Source organism: Benincasa hispida, chromosome 8 (genome assembly GCF_027475165.1).
Source record: "Benincasa hispida cultivar pf3 chromosome 8, pf3_genome.v1.1, whole genome shotgun sequence".
In the NCBI taxonomy this organism is placed as follows: domain Eukaryota; kingdom Viridiplantae; phylum Streptophyta; class Magnoliopsida; order Cucurbitales; family Cucurbitaceae; genus Benincasa; species Benincasa hispida.
In genome coordinates this window covers 40023407-40041726 of record NC_143485.1, presented here as the reverse complement: position 1 = coordinate 40041726, position 18320 = coordinate 40023407, and the positions used below count along the sequence as shown (strand labels likewise).

Here is an 18320-nt window from a genome sequence, read left to right as displayed (position 1 = left end):
GTTCACCGGAACGATCTCTCTGCACAATCTCAATTCTCTCGCTTCCGCCTTAAATAAAATAAAAACTAAGAACAAGACTATTCTATCTAAGGAAAAATTCTCTAACTATCTGAACTCCTTTACTGAAGGTTGCCTTCGGTATTTATCGAGCTTCCGGGTAAAAGTCGTCTTCTCTCTTATGATTGCATTGATGGGATGGCCTTAATTCTCTGTCTGATGCGAACAAATATTTGTCATCGAAAAGCTAAGTGTACTTGCTACAGTAGATCGTTAGCGGCTTGTCAACTTAATTCGGATTTGACCGTCATCAGCTTTTTGTCCCATCGTGATTAATTATGCTTTTCACCCAGATGCACCCACCAAGTTGCACCGGCTCTATGCAGCAATCCTTCTTGAGCAAATACTTAAGAACGCAAATCACTGTAAAACCTTGCGGTAACGTTGCGCTCGACCGTTGCTTTCTTGTGATCACATTTTACGCTTTGCATCAATGCATATTCTACACAAAAATACAATGGTTAACTATTTTTATGCGATGAACGCACGTGACCGCAATGTCATGAACTTAATGCTTTTTGGACGCAATCTTATATATTTTATCAACGTAAACCTGCATTGTTTAATAACTTAGTACTATAATAATGTGCATTTCTGCCTGTTATCAAATAAAGAAACACACAAAATAGCCATCCTATAGGGGGATACACCCAGGGTGCCATGAGGCGATGCGCAAAAACTTTATTCAGTCTAACGAGAGAGACCGTGAGATATGTCATCGCACTTCCCGCTCCCACTTACTATGAACATTCTCTCCGTCCACCTTGATATTGATCTACCCAAACACCATCCTTTAGGGGGACACTCCCAGGATGTCACGAGGCCGAGGATAGATCTCACGGTGTGGACTATGAGGGAGAAACGCGAGAGGTGTAAATGAAGCATCAAATGCCTCAAGTACCTCCCACTTAATGGTCTACCTAGGGGTTTATTAACCTCGACAGTCCGACTACTGATTATGATCTAACTCATTTATTAAGTTTACTCAAAAACAACTTTTGTCTATGAAATAAAAAACAAGTCCAAGTCATTTATTAAGTTTGCTAAAAAAAACATTAAACTCTTTAATGGACTAGCTTTAACTTGCATGCATACATCAAATCTATCTAAATGACCTTTCTAGGTAGGTTCCCAGGTAGAGGTGTTTCGTTGCCATCACCTTAAATACCCCAGCCTAGATAGAACCCACCTTAGACAAAAGGTCTCTTATAGATAGATTTGTTACATATTGACCTTTTTCTAATAATTTTAATTCTAATTTCATTTTATAACCATTTATAAAATAAACAACTAAAATACACATGCCACATAACGAAGTATTTATAACACTTATAAATATTACGCTAAATAAATAATGCATATATAAATATAACCCTTGTATTATATGATGCATGTGCATGTACTTACGTAAATTAAATCATGCTTCACTAAATCATAACACTTATAACAAAGAGTATACATGACCAATGCATAACCTAAGGTGAGATTTATCTATATATGCATACCATATGACACAAAACAAAACATACATCACATGTATATAACCATCAATTAATGGACCTGGATGAACCAATACAAAATCGGAAAGAGAAAACTATCTATTTACATTATTCTGCTGAGCAAACCGGTTCACAAGCGAACTGAGTCTTGAACCGTCGGGCGAAGCTCCCATCATTTAATAAACGCCTCCAGGTAAACGATCATGTAGCACACACTAGACGATAGCACAAAAGCTAAACAATCGCACAGACAACAATGAGGCCGCGAAGCCTAATCGTCTAGATGATCACTTTGCACGCGAGAAGTAAACGATTTACCACACAATTACTCTGCGATCATATAGTCAGAAACTAAACGATGAGGCTTGTTGAGCTATATGATTATCTAGTGCTCACATGCTTTAAACGACAGCTGAGCATCTGATACTCAACGATCGTCTACTTCATCATCTACATGATAGGACCAATACTTGATCGTCTTCTTCCATGAAGAACTTTGCTCCAAACTTTATCACGGATGACTCTAGACTCAAACTAACTTTAAATTTACAGACTCGATAGCAATTAATTGTGCCCATAAACACAGAGGCCTTTACAATTAACTTGAGAATTCAACAAATCGAGGTAACATCCTAGAAAACTCCATTAATCCACACATTCCACAAATGAATTAACAACTAAAACAAAGAGTAGACATGCTCACCGTGAATGTAAATGCAATTCTTTTGCAGCAATGAATTGGAATATCAGAAACCGAGTGCTCTGATACCAATTGAAGGAACTCTTATTCAAGAGTACCTACGAGCGAAAGCGGATCTTTCCAATTCATTGTGACAAAATTACCACATATACATTCCAACATACTAAAATGCATTCATAATGCTAAAGAGATTAAGAGATCATACCAGTTGAAGACTTCTTCTTCACAGTAAATCTAAAAACCAATCGTCTACCTCTAACAGCCTCCACACGAACAAAAGGAAATGGAGATGACACCACCACTCAGAGCCCTCAGTATTCTTGAAGTGGGAATCCAAAGGGTGAGCTTTGTTCGGATTTGATAGAGGAAAGAGAAAGAAAGATCGTATACAAAGATCAAGCAAGTGAGAGGTGAGCTCGTTTATCATATAGGATAAATGCTTGATCGTTTAGGTGAAGTATACGATCGTGTAGGAAAAAAGGTAAGCGATCGTCTAAACGATTGTGTAAGAAAAAAGATAAGCAATTGTCTGAACAATCGTGTAGGAAAAGGTAAGCGATTGTCTAAAAGATCGTGTAGAAAAAATAAACAATCGTCTATACGATCGTTTAGTAAATATCGGGTGCTAAACGGTCGCTTAGAAATAGGTAAACAATCGTTTAGTAAATAGCGCGCGCAGGTGTAATCGTTAATCGATCGCTTAGCACTATCGTATAGGCACAGATTTTCTAAGCGATGACACACTCTTTAACACAATGTCTGTGCCTTTCATGCTTAACACACCGTGAGCTATTTATGCGTCTCAAAGTGATCTTTCAACTCACTCATCCGTTATTAAAATAGAAGAGATGCTGTCCTATTTCTCTTTTAACCGTCTGACGAATGTGATCACATCATATTCACAACTTATGAATTAATATTATATATTAATCATAGTATTTTTCTTCCACTAGATATAAATCATATTTATATCCAATTTCCTTCAAGTTAATGTATCTCATACATAAAGTTAATTATGTCATATATAATTAACTAGTTCGATTATATTATATATAATTGAACTCCCTCTTGACAATTTGAACATTTCAAACTGACCCAAAAATTGACTCTCAACTTGTATCCAAGCTACCAAGGGGACCTTATGGACCTATGGCTCGAAGCTCATACGGTATATGCATAGCTGACTAAACTCTTTAGTCACGATACCCACCATCTGTTAACTGCCAGGCATTCCACTAAAGACTGACAGTTGAACTCTTCTTACCATAGATATATTTCTATGTCCATTGGATATAACCAATCATCAATACGATGACCCCTCACAGATGCTCGTAATTATAGTAGGCCAATTTATCGTTTTTCCCCTGTAGTTATATCTTCCTCCTTAAGTACCAATAATCCCTCTAATGAACAATACAACATAGTCCTACTATGTGTGAACACCTCTCAAGCCATGAGAAGGTGTGTGGTGCCACACGTTCAAGCCCCGGAATCAGCCGTTTAGAGAGCAATCTATCTCCTTACCCCTGCTTTGGGGAAGGAGTGAACTCTATCTTGTGAAGCTGAGTTCGCAACTCCCAAATCAGACGAATCCCTAAAGTGGTAGGTTTAAGTCGGCGCTCTAGCCACTCGCACCAATGCAAATCAAAGGACCGCCCTCAATGGCAGGAGTTTTCAACTCACTCAAGATTGAGGTCATGTTACTTATGGTCATCCTAATGAAGTGAAGTCTCAGTCATGAACGGAGTTATATGATGAGACATTAACACTTCGAGGTCAGGTCTTATACAAACTCTTTGTATAGGATGCCCCCATTCGTATGTCCACTACACGAATGATCAGGATCAGACCATCTGTAACAAGTCACAACACTTGTAACAATTCCACAAAGCGGGTCGCATCCGTAGTGTTAGCAGGATAAGGTTTCCCTCATATATCCATATACTATAGACTATTTTTGTTGTCACTTAAGATATGATCCACTTATATATCACTACATACATGCTTAAGTTACATGAAGACAATCAGGGATATTAAGTTTATTTGTTTGTGGTAAAATAAAAAACATATAAATGTGCAAAGTCAATAAGTGAAGTAAATATCATATATATTATACATCACAAATGTTCTTACAAAGTTATTTACAAACCATAGGACACAAGACTTTAGGGACTTGAGGCATTTGATGCTTCCTTTACACCTCTCGCGTTTCTCCCTCATAGTCCAAATCGTGAGATCTATCCTTGGCTTCGTGACACCCTGGGAGTGTCCCTCTAAAAGACTGTGTTTGGGTAGATCAATATCAAGGTGGATGGAGAGAATTTTCATAGTAAATGGGAGCGGGAAGTGCAATAGCAAATCCCACAGTCTCTTTCATTAGATTGAATATAGTTTCTACGCATCGCCTCGTGGCACCTTGGGTGTGTCCCCCTATAGGATGGCTCTTTTGCACGTTTCTTCATTTGATCTCCTGTAAGAGGATAATGTTACTTAGTCTCTAGTTCTAATTTGCTTTTTCCCTATGATGGGCGCATTAGGGTGGGACTCTGGGGCCGAAAACGAGGGATTACACTTACGCGGAATTGTTAAGGGTTAACAGTTCTGGACCAAATAAATGGTGGCTATTAGGTTCACTTCCAAGAGTTGGTTCTGCCTAATGGTTGAGAATGTCTCATCCTAGTGAAGGGACATCTGATCACCCCACCGGTGACATTTGTTCTGCCTTGTTGGGGTATCATTGCAAAATAAAAGTCTTATCTCTTAGGGTACTTGGAATCTGTTTTGCTAAAACTAATTGGTTAAAATGAGGTTTTTGCAAAGTCTTATAAAAGGTTATTCATTTTTTCAGCAACGGTTTTAAATGGCTACAACCACTATCAGTTTACTTAGCGCTGAAAAACTGAATGGCCAAAACTATTCAAGTTGGAAACATATGCTCACGACGATACTCGTCATAGAGGATCTGAAGTTTTTCTTTATGGAGGAATGTCCTCCTATTCCACCTCAGGACGCTACTCGAAATGTTCGGACGACGTACGAGCGTTGGACACGTGCAAACGAGAAGGCCCGAGCCTATATCTTAGCCAGTCTTAGTGACGTGTTGGCCAAGAAACACGAGTTCATGGTCTCAGCACGTGAGATCATGGAGTCTCTGCGGGGAATGTTCAGACAGTCGTCTAGACAACTCGAGCATGAGGCTCTAAAACACATCTTCAGCTCCAAAATGGAGGAAGGCACCTCTGTTCATGAACACGTGCTGAATATGATGGTCCACTCTAACGTGGCAGAGATGAATGGGTCTAAAATCGATGAGGGCAGTCAGGTTAGCATTATCCTACATTTTTTGCCCGAGAGCTTCCTCCATTTTGTTAGCAATACGATTCTTAACAAAATGGACTATTCCCTTACCACTCTCCTCAACAAGTTACAGACTTACCAATCCTTGCTGAAAAGTAAGGAGAAAAAATGAGGTAAGGCAAATGTTGTCTTGTCTTCTAAAATGTTCCATCAGGTTCGACCTCAGGAACAAAGTCTACACCTTCAATTTCTAACTCTGGAAAGAGGAAGAAAAAGAAAGGTGGTAAAAGGAAAGGGAATACGCCTGCTAACCTGCCACATGTCGCCAGAAGAAGCGTCCACCGCCGGTTGAAAAAAGAAAATATTTCCACTGTAACCAGGATGGACACTGTGTCCTCGTTATCTGAAGGAAAAGAAGGCAGCCAAGGCTAAAACCAAGGTACACAAAAAGGATTAGATCCTGGCAACAGCTGGAGGCTGGTGAGATGACGTTGTGAGTAGGCACTGGGCACGTCGTCTCAGCTGTGGCAGTGGGAGGCATCCAGTTAACTTTACAGAATAGGTTTCTTCTATTAAAAGATGTCTTTGTAATTCCTGAACTAAAAAGGAACCTTATTTCTGTAAAGTGTCTGTTACAATGCAATTACACTATTTCTTTTAAATTGAATAAAGTGTTTATTCATAAGGATGGTGTTGAATTTGTACGGCTAAACTAGAAAATAATTTGTATGTGCTAAGATCGTTAGCCTTAAGTTCCCTCCATAACATAGAGTTGTTTAAATTTGTCGTAACTCAATCTAAACGCCAACGAGTTTCTCCAAAAGAAAATGCCAAACTTTGGTACCTTCGATTAGGGCACATCAATCTCAATAAGATTGAGAGATTGGTGAAGAATGGTATTCTAAGAAAGAAGAAAATTCTTTACCAGTGTGCGAATCTTTCCTTGAAGGTAAGATGACTAAAAAACCTTTTACAGGAAAAGGTTATCGAGCCAAAGAGCCTCTTGAATTAGTACATTCTGACCTTTGTGGTCCTATGAATGTGCGAGCTCGAGGAGGCTATGAGTACTTTATCAGTTTTACTGATGATTACTCGAGATATGGGTATGTCTATCTGATGCAATGAAAGTTTGAATCTTTTGAAAAGTTCAAATTATTTAAGGCTGAAGTTGGGAATGCTTTGGATAGACGAATTAAAACACTTTGATCAGATCGAGGTTGATAACTTTTGGATTATGAGTTCCAGGACTATTTATTAGGACATGGAATTGTTTCCCAACTCTCGTCACCAGGTACACCTTAGTAAAATGGTGTAGCGGAAAGGCGAAACAGAACCTTGTTGGACATGGTTCGTTCGATCATGAGTTATGCTTCCTTATCGAACTCATTTTGGGGTTTCGCAGTGGAGACTGCGATATATATTCTCAACTGTGTTTCTTCTAAGAGTATTGCAAGAACACCTATGGAGTTGTGGAATGGGTGTAAAGCTAGTTTACGTCACTTTCGCATATGAGGTTACCCAACACATGTGCTTGGGGCAAATCCCAAGAAGTTGGAATCACGATCGAGGTTGTGCCTCTTTGTGGGCTACCCCAAAGGTACATGAGGAGGTTACTTTTATGATCCGTCCGAAAACAAGATGCTTGTTTCCACGAACACTACTTTCCTGGAAGAGGATCATATCAGGGAGCACAGTCCACGTAGTAAAGTCGTGTTAAGTGAGTTTTCCAAATAAACTACTGAAACTTCAACAAGGGTTGTTGAAGAACCTGCTTCATTAACGAGAGTTGTTGATGATAGTTCATCTGGTACGTCGGTTCCACCTCAATAGTTGAGGGAACCACGATGCGGTTGGAGGGTTACGAACTCGCCTGATCGCTATCTAGGTTTCACGGAAATCCTAGCTATGGTAGTAGATGGCGATGTAGAGGATCCATTGTCCTATCAAAAGGCAATGGAGGATGTTAACCAGGATGAATGGGTCAAATCCATGAATCTCGAGATGGAGTCGATGTACTTCAACTCGGTATGGGACCTTGTAGATCAGCCTGATGGGGTAAGACCTCTAGGTTGTAAATGGATCTACAAGTGCAAACGGGGTGCTAATGGAAAGGTGCAAAACTTCAAGGCTCAACTTGTGGCAAAGGGTTATACCCAGGTGGAGGGAGTCGACTATGAGGATACTTTCTCATCTATTGCCATGTTAAAGTTGATTCGCATCCTCCTGTCCATTGCCGCTTATTATAATTATGAGATTTGGCAAATGGACGTCAAGACGGCTTTTCTAAATGGCAATCTTGAGGAGACCATTTACATGGTGCAACTCGAAGGATTCATTGCCCAAGGTCAAGAGCAAAAAGTTTGCAAACTAAATCAGTCCATTTATGGGCTGAAGCAGGCGTTTCGATCTTGGAATATTCGGTTTGATGCTGCGATCAAATCGTATGGCTTTGACCAAAACGTTGATGAACCTTGTATTTACAAGAAGATAGTCAATGGTTCAGTAAATTTCTTAGTATTGTATGTGGACGATATACTACTCATTGGGAATGATGTAGGTCTACTGACTGCAGTTAAAAACTGGCTAGCAACCCAATTTTAAATAAAATATTTGGGAAAGGCTCAGTTTGTTATGGGTATACAGATCTTTCAGGATTGTAAGAACAAAGTGCTAGTGCTATCTCAGGCATCGTATATTGATAAAATCTTGCTCAAGTACTCAATGCAGAACTCCAAAAGGGGTCTACTACTATTCAGGCATGGAGTCACTTTGTCTAAGGACATGTGTCCTAAGACGTCTCAAGAGGTTGAGGACATGAGACGGGTCCCATATGCATCTGCCGTTGGCAATTTAATGTATGTGATGCTCTGCATTAGGCCAGACATCTGCTATGTTGTGGGAACAGTCAGTAGGTATCAGTCTAATCCAGGCCAGGGTCACTGGACCATAATTAAGAATTATTCTCAAGTATCTTCGGAGAATGAGGGACTACATGCTCGTGTATGGGTCTAGGGATTTGATCATAACTGGATACACGGATTCTGACATTAAGACTGATAAAGACTCTCGGAAGTCCACTTCAGGGTCAGTATTTACTCTTAACAAAAGAGCTGTAGTATGGCAGAGCACTTAGTATGGGTGCATCACCGACTCCACGATGGAGGTCGAGTAGTAGCGACTTGTGAAGCTGCTAAAGAGGCCATATGTCTAGAAAGTTCTAGATAGAGCTGGAAGTTATTCCATATATGTCTAGGCCTATCATCCTCTATTGTGACAATACTGGTGCTATGGTGAACTCCAAGGAGCCCAAGAGTCATAAGCGCGACAAACACATAGAGCAGAAGCATCATCTGATCCGCGAGATAATGCATTGAGGAGACGTGATCATCACGAAGATTGCCTCGGAGCAAAACATTGCTGATCCGTTTACGAAGGCTCTCGCGGCTACAGTGTTTGAGGGTCACCTTCAGAGTATGGGTCTACGAGACCGCTCGAGAGATCATACCAGTTGAAGACTTCTTCTTCACAGCAAATCTAAAACCTAATCATCTACCTCGAATAGTCTCCACACGAACAAAAGGAAACGGAGATGACACCACCACTCAGAGCAATCAGTATTCTTGGAGTAAGAATCCAACGAATGGGCTTTGTTCGAATTTGGTAGAGGGAAAAAGGAAGAGAGATTGTATACAATGATCAAGCAAGTGGGAGATGAGCTTGTCTATCATATAAACAAAATGCTTGATCGTTTAGGTGAAGTATACGATCGTGTAGGAAAAAGGTAAGCGATCGTCTAAACAATCGTATAGAAAAACTAAGCAATCATTTATACGATCATTTAATAAATATCAGGCGCTAAACGATCACTTAGGAAAAGGTATGAGACATTCTTAACCATTAGGCAGAACCAACTCTTAGAAGTGAACCTAATAGCCACCATTTGTTCGGTCCAGAACTTTTAACCCTTAACAATTTTGCGTAAGTGTAACCCCTCGTTTTCGGCCCCAGAGTCCCACCCTAATGCACTCACTGTAGGAAAAAAGCATAGTAGAACAAGAGACTAAGTAACTTAATCCTCTTACAGGAGATCAAATAAAGAAACATGCAAAATAACAATCCTATAGGGGGACACACCCAAGGTGCCACGAGGAGATGCGCAGAAACTTTATTCAATCTAACAAGAGAGACCGTGGGATATGCTGTCGCACTTCTCGCTCCCACTTACTATGAACATTTTCTCCATCCACCTTGATATTGATCTACCCAAACACCATCCTTTAGGGGGACACTCCCAGGGCATCACAAAGCCGAGGATAGATCTCACGGTGTGGACTACGAGGGAGAAATGCGAGAGGCCATGAGAAAGTGTGTGGAAGGAGTGAACTAATGAACAATACAACATAGTCCTACTTTGTGTGAACACCTCTCGGGCCATGAGAAGGTGTGTGGCACCACACGTTCAAACCTCAGAATCATCCGTTTAGAGAGCAATCTATCTACTTACCCCTGCTTCGGGGAAGGAGTGAACTCTATCTTGTGAAGCTGAGTTCGCAACTCCCAAATCAGACGAATCCCTAAAGTGGTAGGTTTGAGTCGGCGCTCTGGCCACTCGCACCTATGAAAATCAAAGAACCGTCCTCAATGGCAGGAGTTTTCAACTCACTCAGGATTGAGGTCATGTTACCTATGGTCATCCTAATGAAATGAAGTCTTAGTCATGAACGAAATTATATGACGAAACATTAACACTTCGAGGTCACGTCTTATACAAACTCTTTGTATAGGATGCCCCCGTTCGCATGTCCACTACATGAATGATCAGGATCAGACAATCTATGACAAGTCACAACACTTGTAACAATTCCACACAGCGGATTGCGTCCGTAGTGTTACCAGAATCAAGCAAGTGGGAGATAAGCTCATCTATCGTATAGACAAAATGCTTGATCATTTAGGTGAAGTATACGATCGTGTAGGAAAAAGGTAAGCGATCATCTAAACGATGGTGTAGGAAAAAAATAGGGGTGTTCACAAAAACCGAAGATCCAAAAAAACCAAGCTACCCAACCCAACCCAGCTGGTTTGGGTTGGTTAAAAAAAAATTGGTTTGGTTTGGGTTTTTTTAATAAACCCGAATAGGTCGGTTTGGTTCGTGAATTTGTAAAAAAAAATTTGGTTTGAACTGAACCGACCCAAGATTCAGACCCAACGGCTGCCCTTCAGTTCAGCGAGCAGCATCAGCCTTCCTTTACCTTTCAGCCCAAGAACTAGAAGGTTCAAACCAGTATCAACTTCCCATTTCTCGGTAGACACCAGACGGTAGGCCCAAACCCCAAATGTGCCATTCCCTTTTCGACACGTGGCCCTTGGAGATTGGAGGTCATTTTGGTTTCCTTCTTCTCCACGTTCCAACTTCCTACTTCTCGGTAGACATCAGACGGTAGGTTAGCCTTAATCGTTTCCTTTCCTTCCTTTCAGTTATTGTCTTCTGACCGTCAAGCATCACTCGTTCGTCCGACTCTTCCTTTCCGTCCGTCACTCCTCACTCGTCCGACTCCATCCTTTAGTTTCTGTCTTCCTATCCGTCAAACTCTTGAATCCCATTGGGTTTCATATCTCGTCCAACTCCATCTGCCATTATCTTCCTCTCTGGTTGCCATTGTGTTTCCATCTCTTCTTCAATGTCATCTTCACATTGAAATATCACACCTTCACAGCCTCATTGGTTACTGGTTAGCCATTAAACTCTTTATATATATATTTCTAATTATTTATTCCTCGTGGTTCACCTATGCTCACATTTTTTTCTTTATTTGTTAATATTCTAGATGGAAAATAGTGAGTTGATCGACAATGAATCGCCACCTATAAATATTTTCGTCCCCAATGCATGTTCTAAACCACCGGAAATGATAGTCATTGGCAAGAGAAAACCAACTAGGCCATCATCTTTAATGTGGGATCACTTTACAAAGATGCAAATGTAATTATTGTGATAAAGATTACGCTTGTGACACTTCTTCATGTGGAACTAGTACCTTATAGAAGCATTTGGAAAAAAAATGCAAAAATTATCCATTTAGAGGGCAACCTAAAGGGCAAACCATACTAAAATTTCAATCGAATGAAATTGATGCAAAAGATGTTATCAGTATGAATTTTTTGTCTACTGCCTTTAGTCAACAAAGAGTTAGAAATGCATGTGCTAGATGCTAGTATTGTATGAGTTACCCTTTAGATTTGTAGAGACAGAGGGGTTTAAAGAATTTTGTAATATTGCATGTCTTAAGTTTGACATTCCTTCAAGAATCACAATTGTTAGGGATATTTATCAACTGCATATGGATGGAAAAAAATTGTTGAATGTCCTTACAGAACATCAGATACTTGGACGTCCTTACTGAACATCAATTATATGGTTCTTACAACATATTTTGTTGATTCTGAATGGAATTTATAGAAAAGAATATTGAATTTTTGTCAAGTGCCTAATCATGAGGGAGAGACAATTGGTAAAGTAATTTAATGTTGTTTATTGGATTGGGATATTGATAAAGTTTTTCAATTACTGTTGATAATGCAACTTCAAATGATTTAGCAATCTCATATATGAAGAGAAAAATAAAGATTTGGAAGTCTCTTATTTTGGATGGTGAATTATTGCATATGAGATGTTGTGCTCATACTATGAACTTGATTGTCAATGATGGATTAAACTAATTGAATGATTTGATAGCTAGTGTACGAAATGTTGTAAGATATGTTAGATCTTCTTCTAAGCGATTGAAAAAAAAAAAATTAGATTGTGTTGGACATAAAAAGATTGAATCTAAAGCCCTTGTTTATCTGGATGTTTCTGCAAGATAGAATTCAACATATTTGATGCTTGATCATGCTTTAAAATTTGAAAAGGCTTTTCAATGCTTAGAAGAAGAGGATGAAGATTTTGCACATCACTATACTGAAGATGAGAATGGAAAGAAAAGAAAGGGACCACCGACCTTAGTCGATTGGAACCATGTTCCAACATTTGTCAAATTTTTAAGATGTTTTATGATCTTACATTGAAGGTTAATGGCTCAACTTATGTCACTTCTAATACATTTTTTCATGAACTTTGTGGGATTCAACAACGTTTAATAGGTTGGAGCCAAAATGTAAATAGTGTGATATATACTATGGCTTCCAATATGAGAACGAAATTTGATAAATATTGGGGATCTCTTGATAAGATGAACAAAGTGTTATTTCTAGCTATTGTGCTTGATCCATGATATAAGTTGGATTATGTGTCCTTTTGTTTCATAAGTATCTATGAGGATGGAGTTAGTAAAACAATGACTGATGAGGTGAAAGTTAGTTTGATGATATTGTATTAGTTTTATAAGATAAGTGATTCGAGTGGTCATGCTTTTGAACAACTATATCACATAGTTGAAATAAGTGAGGATTGTGATGACATGGAAATAGATTTACAGTTGGGATACAAACGAAGAAGAAAAGAGAAAAAATTGAATGAAACAAGAAATGATGTGGAGACATATTTATCAGAACCTAATGAAGACCTGATAGAAAATTTGATATTTTGAATTGGTGGAAATTAAATGCTCCTAAATACAAAGTTTTATCACGAGTTGCTCGAGATGTCTTACCCGTACCAGTGTCAACAGTTGCTTCTGAAACAGCATTTAGTACAGGAGGTAGATTACTTGACTCTTTTAGAAGTTCTTTAAGGCCTAAGATGGTGGAGGCTTTAATATGTACACAAAATTGGCTACGTGCGAAGCCGACATTATTGGATCTTACTCCACAAACTGAAGAATTGGAAACTTGTGATCAAGTTTTATCAGGTAGTGTTATCTTTTATATATTTACTCTATAATCTATATTAATATATTGAAATTATGATACTATTCTTATATAATTTATTGTTTAAATCTTGTTTAAGATTCTTTAAGGAGCAAGTTTTGTCAGGATCATGAATGAGTTATTGAAATCTATTGGATTTTAAAGACTTTTATAGACATTATAGTCTTACGTATAGATTTTGTAGACATTTGAAAACATTGTTGCCTATATTTTGAATTTTGTAGACATTATGGTCTTTCTTGTGAAATTTGGAGACTTGTTTTGTTATAATAGATTTTGGATATTGTTCTTGTGGATTGTGGAATCTTATGTGTTTTTTATTGGTGATTCCAAGCTTTTTTTTTTTTTTAAGGGAACCGATGGAGCCAAACCAACCCAACCCATTTTTTATGGTTGGTTTGGTTTGGTTCGGGTTCATAATTTAACAAGGGTTATTTTGGGTTAGAAAAATACACAAACCAAAGCATAGGGTTGGGCCTAAAATATCCCTAAACCCAACTCAACCCAACCCACGAACACCCCTAGAAAAAAGGTAAGCGATCATCTAAATGATCGTGTAGAAAAAAGTAAGCGATCGTCTATACGATCGTTTAGTAAATATCGGGCGCTAAACGATCGCTGAAGAAAAAGTAAATGATCGTTTAGTAAATAGTGTGTGCGGGTATAATCGTTAAGCGATCGCTTAGCACTATCGTATAGGTAAGCTATCGTGTAGGCATTATCATAGAGGCATAGATTTTCTAAGCGATGACACACTTTTTAATATAATGTCCGCGCATCTCGTGCTTGACACATCCTGAGCTATTTATGCATCTCAAAGTGATCTTTCAACTTACTCATCTGTTATTAAAACATAAGAGACGCCGCCCCATTTCTCTTTTAACTGTCCAATGAATGTGATCACATCATATTCATAACATATGAATTAATATTGTACATTAATTATAGTATTTTTCCTCCACTAGATATAAATCATATCTATATCCAATTTCCTCCAAATTAAAGTGTCTTATACATAAAGTTAATTATATCATATATAATTAACTAGTTCAATTATATCATATATAATCGAACTCCCTCTTGTCAATTTGAACATTTCAAACTGACCCAAAAACTGACTCTCAACTTGTATCTAAGCTACCAAGGGGATCTTATGGACCTATGGCTCGAAGCTTCAATGGTACGTGAATAGTTGACTAAATTCTTTAGTCACGATATCCACCATCCATTAACTGTCAGGCATTCCACTAAAGACCGATATTTGAACTCTTCTTGCCATAGATATATTTCTATCTCAATTGGATATAATCAATCATCAATACGATGACCCTTCACAGATGCTCGTAAGTACAACTGGCCAATTTATCGTTTTGCTCCTGTAGTTACATCTTACTTCTTAAGTACCACTGATCCCTCTAATGAACAATACAGCATAGTCCTACTATGTGTGAACACCTATCGAGCCATGAGAAGGTGTGTGGCGCCACATCGTTCAAGTCTCAGGATTAGTCCTTAAGAGAGCAATCTATCTACTTACCCTTGCTTCGGGGAAGGAGTGAACTCCATCTTGTGAAGCTGAGTTCCCAGCTACCAAATTAGACATATCCTCAAAGTGGTAGGTTTGAGTCGACGCTCTGGCCACTCATACTCGTGCAAATCAAATGACCGCCCTCAATGGCAGGAGTCCCCAACTCACTCAGGATTGAACTCATGTTACCGATGGTCATCCTAGTGAAGTGAAGTTATATGACGAGACATTAACACTTCGAGGTCAGGTCTTATACAAACTTTTTGTATAAGACGCCCCCGCTCGCATGTCCACTACATGAATGATCAGGATCGGACCATCTGTGACAAGTCACAACACTTGTAACAATTCCACAAAGCGAGTCGCGACCATAGTTTTACTAGGATAAGGTTTCCCTTCTATATCCATATACTATAGACTATTTTGGGGTTTCACAGTAGAGACTGCGGTATACATTCTCAACTGCGTTCCTTCTAAGAGTATTGTGAGAACACCTCTGGAGTTGTGGAATGGGCGTAAAACTAGTTTACGTCACTTCTGCATATGAGATTGCCCAGCACATGTGCTCGAGGCAAATCCTAAGAAGTTGGAATCACGATCGAGGTTGTGCCTCTTTGTAGGCTACCCCAAAGGTACACGTGGAGGTTACTTTTATGATCCGTCCAAAAACAAGGTGTTTTTTTTCCACGAATGCTACTTTCATGGAGAAGGATCCGCACGCGGGTGTAATCACTAAGCTATCGCTTAGCACTATCGTATAGGTAAGCGATCGTGCAGGCACTATCGTATAGGCAAAGATTTTCTAAGCGATGACACGCTTTTTAACCCAATGTTCGCACATATCATGCTTAACACACTGTGAGCTATTTACCTTTTTCCTACACGATCGTATACTTCACCTAAACGATCAAGCATTTTGTCTATATGATAGACGAGCTCATCTCCCACTTGCTTGATCGTTGTATACGATCTCTCTACCTCTTTCCTCTACCAAATCCGAACAAAACCCACCCTTTGGATTCTCACTCCAAGAATTAAATTTAAATTTCCCATTTGAATCATATTAAAAATATTTCTCTCATTTAACCTATAGTTTTAATGCACATTCAATGCCCATTTTTTTAACCTATAGTTTTCAATGTGAATCTTATTCGTATTAAATTAATATTTGGACTCCTTTCAAATATTTCATCCTCTCATTTATTAATTTTGAATCATATCCAAAATTAATGATAAAGTCTAAAATTAAACTTTATATTAAAATATATCAACATATACTAAAAAATTTCCATATTTGAATTTGAACATTTCAAATTCAATTTAATGACAAATTACCTCAATACCCTTTATAAGCTAGGAAGGGGACCTAATGGACCTGCAGATCACAAACTTCAACAATGTGAGATTAATTGGCTAAACTCATTAACAAAATTAATCAATATTCGTTAACTGTTGGTACACTCCACTAAAGACCCACAGCTACACTCTTCCCACTACAGACATGTTTCTGTGCCCAAGACTATAGACCAATAACAGCAAGTTAGTCCTTCACGAGTGTTCGTAACACCAACTTGGTCAAATCACCGTTTTACCCCTGGGTTACCTCTACATCTTTAAGTACCAGTGCTTTTCTAATGAACAACGTGTTTATAGTCCAACCGTTAAACATAAACCCCTCTCGGGCTAATGAGAGGGTAGAGCCTTTTGTTCAAGTCTTGGAGACACCGCTTAAGGGAACACTCATCTACTTATCCTGAAGTCGAGAATGGGTGAAATCCATCTTATATGATCATGTTCCTAGCTATCCACTCGGTCTTATCCCCAAAATGGTAGGTATATTGAGTCGGTGAACTTGTTACTCTCACCCATACAAATCAAAGGACAATCCCTCGTGAATAAAAGTTAATAATATACTAATGAGTAAGACTAATTTACCTAGGTCATCATATTGAAATAGAAACCTAACTAGTCAACGGAGTTACATTTAGTGGTTCTTATTTCGCGGTCCGGTCTTGTGCAAACTCATTGCCCAGAATACACCCACTCGCGTGTCTTCTACACGAATGCGTTGGATCACTGCATTTGTATCAAATACAAAATGAGTCGTATCCATAGTGTTACCAGGATAAGGTACCCAACCTTACCCTTATACTATAGACTTTTTAGGTTGTATCTTGATCATTGATCCCTATATGTTTCTACAAAAAGTTTAAGACTCATAAGACAACCTATGATATTAGTTTATTGGATTTTAGGATTAATATGACAAAATAAAATAAAACATCAATAACATTTATTGAGGAAAACATTAATAACTATTTATTAATGATGGTCATTTAATTACATTCACTATCTACGAGTTTTAAGGCATAAAACCCAACATATATAACATTGCATACATAAAGCTGGCAATAGCTGATGCATAGGCGATCCGTCTCATTTCCTCAACTTCTTGAGGTGTCTCAGGACATTGTTCCTTAGACAATATAATTTCATGCCTGAAAAGTAATAAATTGCTCTTGAAATTGTGTATCGAATATTGACAAGCATCTTGTCAATATACAATGCCTAAGACAAAGCTAACGTTTTGTTCCAAAGATCCCTGATGATCTGGATCCCTATAATAAACTACGCCTCTCCCAAATCTTTCATTTGGAATTTGGCGACTAACCATTGTTTAACATTTGTCCATAGGCCTACATCATTCGTAATGGGTAGGATATCAGCCACATATAACACTAAGAAAACTACTAAACTTTTGATGATTTTCTTATAGACACAAAGCTTGTCAATATTTTGATCAAAGTCATAAGATTTGATCGCAGTATCAAATCTTATATTCCAAGATCGAGATGCCTATTTCAATCTATAAATGAACGTTTAAGCTTGCAAACAATTTGTTCTTAACATTGTTTAATGAACTCCCCTAGTTGTTGCATATAGATGGTCTCCTCAAGATTACTATTAAGAAAAGCAGTCTTAACGTCCATTTGTCATATCTCATAGTCCTACAATCAACAGGAGAATCTGTATAGACTTAAGCATGACAACAAGAAAGAAAGTTTCCTCATGGTCCACTTCTTCAACCTGGGTATAACCCTTTGCCACCAGTTTAACCTTAAAGGTATGTACCTTCCCATATACACCTTATTTTCTCTTGTAGATCCATTTGCAACCTATAGGTTTTTACCCTCACCAGGTTGATCTACAAGGTCCCAGACTGAATTGAAGTACATAGACTCTATTTTGAGATCTATAGCCTTAACCCATTCATCTTTGTCCACATCATCCATTGTCTATTTATAGGACAATGGATCCTCAACCTCATCATCTAATATGACGGTTAGGATTTTTGTTAAACCCATATAAC

At 38.5% G+C, this 18320-nt stretch overlaps 1 pseudogene; it reads left to right on the top strand.

Moving 5' to 3' along the window:
- The first annotated feature begins 12731 nt into the window (after positions 1 to 12731).
- Positions 12732 to 13435, top strand: LOC150034583 (zinc finger BED domain-containing protein RICESLEEPER 2-like; annotated as a pseudogene).
- Positions 13436 to 18320: the final 4885 nt, after the last annotated feature.